General features: G+C 41.7%; 1 protein-coding gene across 14 annotated transcripts in view; it reads left to right on the forward strand.

The window, feature by feature from the left end:
• The window catches only part of EPB41L2 (erythrocyte membrane protein band 4.1 like 2), a 211899-nt gene that overhangs the window by 197412 nt on the left and 1339 nt on the right, over positions 1-13148 (forward strand). The window lies entirely within an intron of this gene.

Below are 13148 nucleotides of genomic sequence, written 5' to 3' on the forward strand. Positions count from 1 at the left end.
TTGCCTTGGGTATTATAGTCATTTTGATTCATATTGATTCTTCCAATCCAAGAGCATGGTATGTCTTTCATCTGTTTGTGTCATTTTTGATTTCTTTCATCAGCATCTTATAGTTTTCAGAGTACAGGTCTTTTGTCTCTTTAGGTAGGTTTATTCCTAAGTGTTTTATTCTTTTTGATGCAATAGTAAATGGCATTGTTTCCTTAATTTCTCTTTCTGATCTTTCATTGTTAGCATATGGAAATGCAGTTGACTTCTGTGTATTAATTTTGTTTCCTGCAGCTTTACCAAATTCATTGATGAGCTCTAACAGTTTTGGAATCCTTTTGTTTCTTGTGGCTAGAACTTCCAAAATGATGTCAAATTGTAGTGGTGACAGTGGACGTCCTTGGCTTGTTCCTGATCTTAGCAGGCATTCTTTCAGCTTTTCACCATTAAGAAAGACGTTGGCTGTGGGTTTGTCATTTATGATATATGGCCTTTATTATGTTGAGGTAGGTTTCCTTTATGCTGTGGGTTTGTCATTTATGATATATGGCCTTTATTATGTTGAGGTAGGTTTCCTTTATGCCCACTTTCTGGAGGGTTTTTATCAGAAGTGGCTGTTGGATTTTGTCCATGAGTTTTTCTGCATCTGTTGAGAGGGTCGTATGCTTTTTATTCTTCAGTTTGTTAATGTGGTTTAATCACATTGATGGATTTGCAGATATTGAAAAATCCTTGCATCCCTGGAATATATCCCACTTGACCATGGTATACAATCCTTTTAATGGATTGTTGCATTTGGTTTGCTAGTATTTCATTGAGGATTTTTGCATCTATGTTCATCAGAGATACTGGCCTGTAATTTTCTTTTTTTTTTTTGTAGTATCTTTGTCGGGTTTTGGTATCAGAGTGATGGTGGCCTCATAGAATGAGTTTGATAGTTTGCAGTCTATTTGGTTGAAAGTTGTTTAGCAGTTGGTTATAATTTTGTTGCTTTGATGAGAGAAGGCGCTCCAGACCTTCTACTCCACCATCTTAATCCCATCGCCTCAGTGTTGCCTTTTATGGATCAATCCTTAAAATATCAGAAATTTTTTCTGTGTGATTAGAAAGCGATTTATTTGTTTCCTCTCTAAGTTGCCAGTGTCCCAGCCCTGTTTATTAAGGAGTCCATCCTTGCCCCCTCTAGTCTACGGGTCAAATACCAAGTTACACATGTGGGTGTGTTTCCGGGCACACTCGTTCCCATCAGTCCGTGTGCCCATCCCTGCTCCAGTGCCGTACTGTCTTAATTACTGTAGCTTTAAAATAAGAATCACCAGTTGTGTTCTTTTTCTTCAGAAGTATCTTAGCCATTCTGGGCTCCTTCTGTTCCATATAAATTTTTGAATCAGATTGTTAGGTTCTAAGATAAACCCTATCACATTTTAATTGGAGTTGCATCTGCTCTGTAACTCGGTGTGGTGAGAATTATACCTTTATGACATTATTGTCTTTTCCACAAATGTAGAATACCTCTCCGTTTACATAGCTCTCCTTTAATGTTTTTCAATACAGCTGAATAATATGGTACCAAAAAAAAGGTTTCATAGATCTTTTGTAGCTGTTGCTGGTAAAGGGAGATACCATTTATTTGTCAATATTGGTCTTGTATCTAGCCACCTTACTCTATATTTGAGATGCTGTTTTCAACACAGGATGTTCAGAGGGCCTACAGGCAGAAATCATTTAAAAGTTTAACACAAGCAAATATATTTTTACCTCAGACTTGGTGTGTTACATGCAAGTCTAGATGCATTTGGAAATACACATTTTCATTCATTGAAAAAGACTTAACAAGTGCCAGTGTGCTGAGGGCTTAGGTGTGTGGATTCAGATTGTCTGCTTGTAGGCAACACAGTCATGATCCCCTTCCTCAGGAAGGATCCACTCCAGGAGGAGAGGTGTAAATATCAACCAACAAAATGTCATTGCAAATCTGATGAGTAGTCTGGAGGAAACAATGAGAGAACAAAATTGGGAGCTTTGAACCGTTAACCTGCTACTTGAGAAACAAAGTTTGAGTTGCTATCTGAAGGATGAGCAGGAGCCACCTCAGTGTTTCAGTGTCATTTTATCACCTCCACTCTCACCGCCCAAGCTTGTTCTTGAGGATTTTTCTCTGCTGATGACTGTTGGGGGCTGGGGACGAAGTGTCTCTACTGCTTCAGCTGCTCTCTGGCTGCCCTGTCGGAGTCCCAGGGGCAGCAGGTGGGTGGCGGCCAAGAGCGGGATGGGAATGGTACCCAACATCAGACAAGAAGAGAGAGCTATTTGCCGTCTGTCTGCTCTGTCTCCCTTTTCAGGTGGGACAAGGTCTCCTCCTGTTGTGACCTGACCTGTTTCTTTGAGGTAGCTCGAAGCTTTTGATCAAGCATTGAAAGTAGGGGGAAGGGGAGCACACAGAAAGATGGGCAAAGAACAGCCTGTCCTTGAGGACTGAACCTGCTGCTTCCCCCAGCAGCTGTGTGGCAGGGGAGCTAAATGCAGCTCCTGAGGAAAAAACACATGCTTCAGGGGAGCACTTCCCTAATTCTTTGTAGCCCTTTAATGCCCTCATAAGGGCAACCCCCTCCTGCCTATTAATGCTAAATGCATATTCACGAGCCCTCTAATGGACACAAGTGGTACTGACCTTGCCGGCATTAGAATGGGCCATCCTGCAAAGGAGGGAGAAGAGCCCATCTCACTGAGGTCGGGGTGGGTGTGGTGTCTGTGTAGTCTCAGAGAGAATAAACCCTGGGAGAGGGGCTTGCGACTCTGCTTTAGCCGGAATCATCACCTCTCTGAACCCAGACTTCATGTAAGCCTCTCAGACCCCTGATGTTGGATAAAAAGGTGAAGGAACCTCCCTTTCATCTGAAAGCATCGAGCAGTCTACGGCCATACCACCCTGAATGCACCCGATCTCGTCTGAAAGCATCGAGCAGCCAAAGGATGAAATGATGGAGGAGCAGCCTCTCATCTTTTCACTCAATTTATTCTTTTTTGTTGTTCATTTGATAAGTATTATGGAATGCTCATTAGGAATCATCTCCTGTTTTACTATAGATATTCCAAATCAAGTAAGGTCTGCACTCAGACACTGAAGCAGTGGTGGCAGAATAGAGCCCTGAGTTTTGTGATAGGTCCTGGACCGAGTTTGGTGGGAAGAAAAGGTCAAGATTGCTAAATTGGGATGGGGCATCGGACGGCTTCTCACTTGAGCATCACATGAGTGGGAGTTAGGTCAGCGAAGGAAGGTGCAGAAGGGGTGCTTCTGGCAGGATCTGGCACTGTGACCCCCAACCCTCCTGGAACAGTGCAACATCAGGTGCACCTGGCTTGCAGGAAGCTTGTAGGGGAGTGATGAGAAGTGAAGGCAGCCGAGGGGCAGAGGCCCAATGACAGAGTGTCTTAGAAACCAAGCCAGAGGCTGAAACTCATCCTGAGAAGCTGTGGTTTACACCTTTTATTTGAGAGACAGTAAGGAGATGGTTTGTGACTTGCTGACTGTTTGCATGAGGATATGGAAGTTAGTGAGCTGGGAGGGTGGAGGAGCAGGGGAAATCCCAGATAACGCCCAGGTTTCTGGCCGGGGCAGATGGGGCGATGACAGTACCTGTAACATCAGGCATAGAGTTTCATTTTTCACATGTCGTATGCACTAGGGCCAGTCCTCTCAGTTTAGGTATCTTAAAGCAAAAGTGCATTTTTTGTTGTTGTTGTTCTGTTGCACTCTAAGAGACCACCTGTCATGGAATTATAGTGGACGTTTGGAAGTAAGTGTATAAGGCTCTGTCTTACACATGCGCACACATGACATGGTTAACTGGAAATTTACCAGCTAGTCTGAGTGTTAAGAGGAAGTGTAACATGGCAGATTTACTGCATTCAAATCTGCTTCATAGATGTGCAGTGCTGGCAGGTTATTTCCTTTCCCCATGCCTCAGTTCTCTCATCTGTAAACTAAGGATGATAGAATTTACAGAAGGGTTTTGTTAGTAAGGCAGGTTACAAGGATTTTTTTGTAACATAGAAGGTCAGCCAGCCATGAGCCAGCCCGTTTTGCTCTTAAGAATCAAGTGAAAATTGAGAGTTTTCTACCCTGGGGATGTTGAGGTTGAGATGCTCATGAAATGTCTCCATGGAGCAGTCTAGAAAGTAGCCAAGAGCTTGGAGAGAGTGCACAGCAGACTTCGGAGCACAAGGTGGAGATTTGAAGTTCACCTGGACGTGTCATCTACTGAAGAAGCTTTGCTCTGAGTGATGCTGCCCAGGGCCAGGTCACAGAGTGAAGGCCTGGGGAGCAGAGAACCTGAAGAGGAGGAGTCAGAAGTCAGGAAGGTAGGAAGAAAAGAGGAAAGGTGCACAAATACTGCAGGAAGCTAACTCCAAGAAGGAGAGCGCGATCACGCATTAAATATAGCAAAGAAGTCGGATGCATGTGTCCTTTGGAATTGTTGGCAACCTGGGGCTCTTGCAGTCTCTAGTGGGAAGGGGGCCTGTCCCAGGTGGAGGAAACAGGATTTACCTGGGGAGTGTTTTCAAGAAGCAGAAAACATAGTAACTGGGCCTTTTGTTTTTCTCTCCATCTTGCCTACCTCTATCTGAGAAGACAGTGTTATATTAGGTCTGGCAGAGCCAACAGAGCTAGTGCAGTGATGACTAAAGCCCATCATCCCTTTGAGCCTGTGAGATAGACCCTGAGTTCAGTCCCCAACCCACAATAGATGACTCTCGGTTAGTGGCATTGCTTCCTGTGTTCGGGTGCGTCCACGAACACGTTTCTAAACAAGCTAATGGTGTGTTCAGACGAACATTTCAAAGTCAGGATGATGTTCGCAGTCTCAGAATGAACTCGCAAAGCTATCCGGGGAATTGGCATTAGCTGTCCAACTAGCTTGACAGGAGCAAAGAAGAACATTGGCTGAACGGATCTTTAGCTTATCCCCAGCTCCTCATTTACTGCTGGCATCTCCCTGCCTTGAAAGAGAAGCACCAGTCTGTTGGCTTCCAGATGAATCTTTTCAGTTCAGAAGCCCAGGGGTATTTCAGGCATATCAATTTCAGTTCCATTGCATTTTTATTGTATTTGCCTACCTGTACTAGTCTCATACCTAAAATTAGCATTTTATTACAGTTTAGTTTATGATGTAGCTTAATCAAACCTAAAGTGAAGCCTTCTACATAGAAATGAAAAGCCATTTTGGACTTAGTGAGTTTTAGGCTCTGCCAGTTTTCACTCTGGAATACTGTGGAATGTTCTGTTTAACATTTATAAATCTGGCAGGTGCTATCATATATTTGAACCACACAGTGGAAGAGGCGCTAGGTGCCCCTGCTGATGTGCCTATGTTAGCACCTGCCAGTCACTAATTTCCCAGGGTTTGCTCTGGGACAAAATTACTGTTGACTATTGTTTTTACAAATGAAGCTGTACATATTTTTTTTTCTTGCAGTAAAAAAAAACAGAGGTGGTTATAATTTTTTTAAAGTGAGAGATGGTAGAAAATGTACATCACCCGTAATTCCTCTGCTCCTAGAGATAATCCCTTTTCACAGCCTATGCATGTGAACACATACTCAGACACACACACACACTTGTTCTCACACCTCTATTTATGTAGACGGGTCCTGTTGATTCTGTCATGTATCCAGCTTTTTTCTCCACCTCACAGCACACTGTAGAAAACTTTGCTTCTGATCATCTTGTCATTTTTCATCAGCCATTGAATGGATGCAGGATGGTTTACTTGACCCCGGTTAATGGGTGTTTAGCTTATTCCTCAGTTTTCACAAGTAAACTCAGAGCTGCAAAGATTATACTAGTGTGTACACTTGGGGGCTCTAATTTCATTGTTTCTCTAGGACAGGTATTTTTAAAAATTAGAGGGAGTTCCCGTCATAGCTCAGTGGTTAGCGAATCTGACCAGGAACCATGAGGTTGCGGGTTTGATCCCTGGCCTTGCTCAGTGGGTTAAGGATCTGGTGCTGCCATGAGCTGTGGTGTAGGTCGCAGATCCCACGTTGCTGTGGTGTAGGCTTGGCAGCTACAGCTCCGATTCGACCCCTAGCCTGGGAACCTCCATGTGCCGCGGGAGCGGCCTAAGAAAAGGCAAAAAGATTAAAAAAAAAAAAAAAGATTAGAGTTGGTGTGCCACCAAAGGTTTCTGTTTGACCTTTTGCTCACCTTGGAGTTTTACAGAGTTAGACCCCCACTCACAGAGCACATGCATTTCCCCCACCGTCGCCAACACTAAAGATTATGAGACATTTAAAAAATCTTTGCCATTCTAGTGAGGGAAGAACATTTGTCCCCTAGCCCCTTCCTTTTTTTAGTTGTGAGGAAAAACCTTTTTTTGTTGGTTTTTGTTTTGTTTTGTTTTGTCTTTTTAGGGCCGCACCTCCGGCATATGGAGGTTCCTAGGCTAGGGGTCCAATCAGAGCTGCTGCTGCCAGCCTATGCCAGACCAGGTCTGAGCCACATCTGCAACCTACACCACAACTCAAGGCAACACCAGATCCTTAACCCACTGAACAAGGCCAAGGATCGAACCCGCGTCCTCATGGATACTGAGCGATGATGGGAACTCAGGAAAGAACATTTTTTAATCGTTACTGTTTTCCATTGCTAGTGAGGTCAAAATACACGTATCTACACATACATATATACATACCCACAAACACAATTTGCATTCCTTTGAATTGCCGTTTGTGCCCTTTGTCCATTTAGTGGTCAGGTGTTTATCTTTTATCTCTTCCAGAGTTATTAAGGTTATTGATCTCCTTAGTCACAAATGCTGCAGATTTTCTCCCATTTGTCATTATTATTGTGAATTTAAAATGGCACCAAAAAGAAGGGGAAAGGGCAAGACAAGATTGACAAATTGGAGACATGGGGGCCATACCCAGACTTTGGGGCTTTTTTGGCCCAAATAGTATGTTACAGAATTTAATTCTGAATGCTTAAAATGGGAAGCTTATCCAGCGGTTCTGGAAACATACGAAGCTGTGATAGCACTGAGCCTGCTTTCTCTCCCGTGGCTCAGTGGGCGCTGCTGCTTTAGGGGAGGGAGAGGTTTCCAAGTCATCAGCATCTCTTCCTTCTCCTGTCTTCACGATGAGGTCCTGGTACCCGGGTCTCCCTACTTACACATCACGCGCCCAGCCTCTGGGCAATGTGAAGGCGGTTGATCATGACTTTATTATATCCTAATGCAGGGTGTACTTAAGAGTGTGGAAATTAAAGGAATGTTTAATTTAAAACTGCATTTAGAGCATCTTCTCTTCCCCCCACCCTTTTTACACAGAAGCGGAATCCTAGAGATAAAAGTAATTTGCCATAGGTCACTTCTGTGCACGAATCATAAAATACCATCCATATGTAGTAGAGTATATCATAGTACAGTTTCATTTGTTTTAAGAACTTGTCTAATGTTCGTTATTCCAGATACTGTTTTTTACCTAGTAATTTTAAATCGACCTATAAATTTGTGGGTGGATTAGGAGAACATTTTTCTGTGGAAATAAATTAATAAGTCTGTGTGTATGTGTTTAAGCTACTCCTGTGCTCATGAGGATTATATTCCAAGGACATGTTGGCCCTATATTTATTTAAGTCTCATGCATCAAAATAGTTTAGCACTAGAGCAAGTGGGACTCTAGTCCTGTTCTGTCCAGTATGGTAGCCATTAAGCATTTGAAATGTGGCTATTCCAAACTGAGATGTCCTGTAAGTATAAAACAGCCTACTAGATGCTGAAGAGGTAAGAAAAAATGTTAACATAATAAGGGAGGGAGTTGGGTCTAGAGATGAATTCTTTTGAGCCCCACAAACCTTCCTTTTTAAGGAAAATACAAAACAAAACACTAAGTGATAAAGTTCCAAGGTGTTTTTCTAAAAGATAAGAGTTTCATTACTGTGTGTGTGTTTTTTTTTTAAGCACAACTTTTATTTTAGCCTACAGAGAAATTTTTCTCATCTCTACTTAGGAACCTAGGATTGGCAAAGGCTTAGCTAGAATAAAGTATATTGAATGTAATCTTACTGCAGTCCCTTTGTTATTTAAAAGAAGCTTTAAGATTTTGTGCAGTGCTTTCAGATCAAGTTCTCACAAGATGTGAATTTAGCAGAGTGAGTGAACCAGAACACCTTTAGCTTTTGGGCCAAACACAAAGTGCACTGAGAAATCTTTGTGAGAGCGTCACAGGTTTGGGAGAACCAGTTTTGTTTTTGTGGGTTTTTTTTGCTTGTTTGTTTGTTTTAAGAAATAAGAGTCCTCCTAGGAAATTGCAGAAGTAGTTATTCAACAAAAAAAAGACCAGAAAAATGAACCTGAAATTTTCCCACTTAAATCAGCAGATGGAACTAATGGTAAAGATGAGCAGCAGTGCTTTGTTCCTGGAGATAAAATACAATTCTGTTCATTCCCCCCCCCCCCCCCCCCCGCCCCCAAGGCCCTGCTCTGCCATCTTGCCTTGCAGATCCCTAATACTTCATCCGTGGGTTCATTAATGTGTATTTGTGAACACACCATGTTCAAGGGACTTTGGTAGTTGTGAGAAAGGATAAATGCATAGGAACAGGTGTACAAATAACATAGGGTTAAAAAAAATAGTATTTTAAGAGAAGCTTATATAAAGGCCTGTAAAAGTTGACAGGAGAAAATGTTTCTGATTGGCAGAGATTCAGAGAAGATCAGAAACTGTTTCTGATTCAGAGAAGATCTCCCCCACAAAAAGACAGAAAGAAAGCTTCTGCGTGCAGACGCGAGGAGAATTTGAACACACGGGGTCAGGCAGAGAGGAAAGAGCATGAAGGAAAACCACGGGATGGACATTAGGAAGGGCAAATCCTACCTTGTGGCCGGTGTTGAGTTCCCAGCATGGCTGCGAAGATTTGTCAAAGGTGAATTGCAAAGGGAGCTACACTCCATGTTAGGCTTTAACTCCTTAGTTAGGTTTTGTTCTGTAGGTCATCTGCATGGGGTATCTCATTGTGGGAAGAACATTTTAAAACTATCCCTCAGTAAGATGTGTAGTGTGTAGGATTGACTGAAAGGCAGCTAGGTTGAATGAAATACCCTATAAGGAAACCATTATACTGATTCAGGAAATTATTATTATTATCATTACTATTATTTTTGTCTTTCTTAGGGCCCCACCTGCGGCACATGGAGGTTCCCAGGCTAGGGGTCTAATCAGAGCTGTAGCCACCAGCCTACGCCAGAGCCACAGCAACGCCAGATCTGAGCCGTGTCTGCAACCTAACCCACTGAGCAAGACCAGGGATCGAACCTGCAACCTCATGGTTCCTAGTCAGATTTGTTTCTGCTGCATCATGGCGGGAACTCCTGATTCAGGCAATTATTAGTAGGGAAACTGAACTGGGCATCTCTGTCTTTAAGAGTAGAATTGAATTGGATTTGTAAGCAAACCCAGAAATGAAATATCATATGTGAAAATCCATAAAAATATTATTAGCTAACATATAGCTTTAAAGAAAGACCATTTAATCAGCCTGCTAGAATCACTGACAGCTCTCCCTTTCCTTAATTGACTTAAAAGCTGAAAGAGCTTCAGCCATTCTAGCATGAGAGGGAAAGAAGATGCTCTTCCTAAAACCTCCTCTTTAGGAGAAACAGCTGCAGCCATGAGAGGCTGAAACAAGCTTTTTTTGTTTGTTTTTGAACAAATAGAAATCCGGGGGAAATCTCCTGAAAGTGAAAATATTTAATTGACTTATGGCGTTACCGTTGTGTTGCAGCAGAAATGAATCCGACTAGGAACTGTGAGATTGCAGGTTCGATCCCTGGCCTCGCTCAGTGGGTTAAGGATCTGGCGTTGCCATGAGCTGTGGTGTAGGTCGCAGACGCGGCTCAGATCCCGCGTTGCTGTGGCCATGATGTAGGCTGGCAGCTACAGCTCTGATCAGACCCCTAGCCTAGGAACCTCCATATGCCGTAGGTGTGGCCCTGGAAAAGACAAAAAAAAAAAGATTAGTGGTCAACACTGATCTAGCTAAAAGAGCCTCTAAGTATTGGAAAGCTATCAAACTCCTGGTGGCCAAAACACATTTTCCAATATTAAAATTTTCACACAAAAACTTGAATTTCATCATTGGCAGCAAGTTCTGTCAATTGTTTTCCTTGAAGTGACAGGCTCATCTCATTTTCAAGAAAATGCCTGCCAGATATCCAAATTGAGCAACATAGTTTGTCAGTAATTCTCTCAAGTAAAGAAGGTGTTTAATGAAAACAGCATCTTTAACTCACAATTCAAACATTCATAGAGATCCGCTTTCCTCCTAGACATCTACTGTGCTTCTGTATGCAGCAGGAATGTCTTATGCGTACTTCCTGTTCATCACACAGAATATTAAAAAGATGTACTCCAGGGTGGAGACATAAGGAAATTAATATTTGTTTCTGTTTCATCAAGGCTTGTTGGATTTCCGGTAAAGAATTCAGTGACTTTGAGTTCAATGTGGTATCACTGACTTGACCTGTGCTAAGATGCCAACAGGTTTACTCACGTTATTTCTGCATCACCGTTGAAAATGTTCACACCTCAACAAGGGCAAATAGTGTCTTAGAATGATTATGAAAAATAGCTTTGACTTCACAACCCCTTAAAAGAGCCGTGACGACCCTCACGGTCTGCAGACCACACTCTGAGAAATGGCATATCTAAATTATGGTGGTAATCCAAATATTGTAAGATTTGATTATTTCCTAGTCTGATTAAATAGAAATGTGTCATACTTGTATTTTGGCTGTTGGATTTTATATTCTTACAATGGAAATTCTATTCCTTCCTTCCTTTGGAAATTCTATGTAAAGATTAAAATCAAATATGCAAATTGAGAACCAAGGAAGAATAAAATGTAAGTTTAGCATTAAAATAACTGAAATTCACAAACTCATATTTAAAACTGAACTTCACACTTGAGTACACACATGGACCTCATTATTTTTAAGGAAATAGTTGCATTGTACCTTACATAAAAAATTTACTCTTCAAAATCTCAAGCTATATCACTGCCTTGATATCACTGTACTTGAATCTCCATTCATCTTAAAAGTTATGTTTTTTGTATTATTTTCATTATTTTGTGTAAAAGGGGCATTTTTATTGAGACCCCTCCTCTGGATTTACTACTCATCATTGCAATGATTTTTTTTAAGTACACATTTGCTCTTTGTTGAATCTATTTCTGGAGTAAAACATGCTTGAGATGAGAACATGTGAGCCCCTATCCCTGGAAACTCTGAGGTCGTGCTTTTCCAGCTGGCTCTGTAGAACTGTCCTTGAACTGGCCTGATTTCCCTCTGCTCTTCAAGGATCCAAGAAAGATAAATTTAAGAATGTTCTGGGCCCTCTGTAAAGACTTAAGGTGCAAAGCAGGCAATCAGTGTGTATCCTTCAAAAATTTAGACATAGAATTCAGCCTAAATTAAATAAAATAGCTACATTGACCTATTCTCACTTTGGCCAAAAGAGGGGAACTCATACGACTTTAGTAGTTAGAAATGTTCACTGACATTGTATAGTTTAGGGTTGGGAAACTGAAGCAAGAAAGTAGTCATTTGGGTTTGGGTTTGGGTTTACCCGACCAAAATTAGTATAACTCATGTATTTAACAGGTATGACCGCATCCAGACTCAAGGTGAATGTTAAGACACTGTCAAAAGTGAAAGCAGGAGTTCCCGTCGTGGCACAGTGGTTAACGAATCCGACTAGGAACCATGAGGTGGTGGGTTCGATCCCTGCCCTTGCTCAGTGGGTTAAGGATCCGGCGTTGCTGTGAGCTGTGGTGTAGGTTGCAGATGCGGCTCGGATCCTGCGTTGCTGTGGCTCTGGCGTAGGCCAGGGGCTACAGCTCCAATTCGACCCCTAGCCTGGGAACCTTCATATGCTGTGGGAATGGCCCAAAGAAATAGCAAAAAGACAAAAAAAAAAAAAGTGAAAGCAGTTTGAATTAATGCCAATAATTAATATTTGTCAATTTACATTGACCAGGAATCCAGATTTCTGTGTATATGAGGTAGAATTCAGACTTTAAAAAGAAAAAGGAAGGAAATGGAGAAAAGAATCCTAAAGTTTCATTCTTTCTGTAGATTTCCAGGAAGTGGTAAGGTGAGGGGTGCTTTTTCTGTAACATAAGCCCAGGCAAGGTGAAGCTGTGTTCAGTGGTACATATTCACTAAGCAAAAAACCAGAGCTCTCAGCTCCCAACCAACAAGAATAGACTGCAGGACTGAAGGTCATCTAACTCCCTAGTACAGGTTGATTGGTAGGTTTAACCAATCACCTTTACAGCCCCTCCACCTTTCTCTTCATGATTACTAACTTTAAAAAAGACTATTTTCTCCACTGATTTGTTTTTTTTTTTTTAATTTTTTATATAATTATTTTTTTTTCTATTATAGCTGGTTTACAGTGTTCTGTCAATTTTCTACTGTACAGCATGGTGACCCAGTTACACAAACATGTGTACATTCTTTTTTCTCACATTATCAGGCTCCATCATAAGTGACTAGACATAGTTCCCAGTGCTACACAGAAGGATCTCATTGCTAACCCATTCCAAAGGCCATAGTCTGCATCTATTAACCCTAAGCTCCCAATCCATCCCACTCCCTCCCCCTTGATTTTTTTTTCCCCCTCTGACTAGCATCAAGCAGAAGTACTGTTGAGTAATGAAATAGCCTAAAGCAAACAACCATTGGGGAAACAACGAATTTGATTAATTAGCAAGTCTGTCCTGAATAATCAAGAGGTTGATACATCTAATTGATGGGGACTTTTTTCATTAAAACAAGATTTAATTTTATCTAACCAAGAGCGTGTATGTTCTGATTGACCTTGGTACCAGTGTGTCTCTTGGAAAGCGCAGTCATGATTGCCCTCCACCGTCTTCTCTAAGCGCCTATCATTTGCCAAAAATCCCGACCAAGTTGAAATAGGAACAGCTGCCTTCTTAAAACTTCTCTTACAGGGTCAATGCACCATCATTTCCTCATTTATTGAAATGAATAAAATATCCTCCAGATATTTTAAGGCCTTCAGGGATGGATCAGACTCTCCTGCTTATCTCCTGGTAAAGTACTATTTACTGTAGAAACAGGCAGATAGTAGCT

This window comes from Phacochoerus africanus, chromosome 2, assembly GCF_016906955.1.
Source record: "Phacochoerus africanus isolate WHEZ1 chromosome 2, ROS_Pafr_v1, whole genome shotgun sequence".
NCBI classification, from domain to species: Eukaryota; Metazoa; Chordata; class Mammalia; order Artiodactyla; family Suidae; genus Phacochoerus; species Phacochoerus africanus.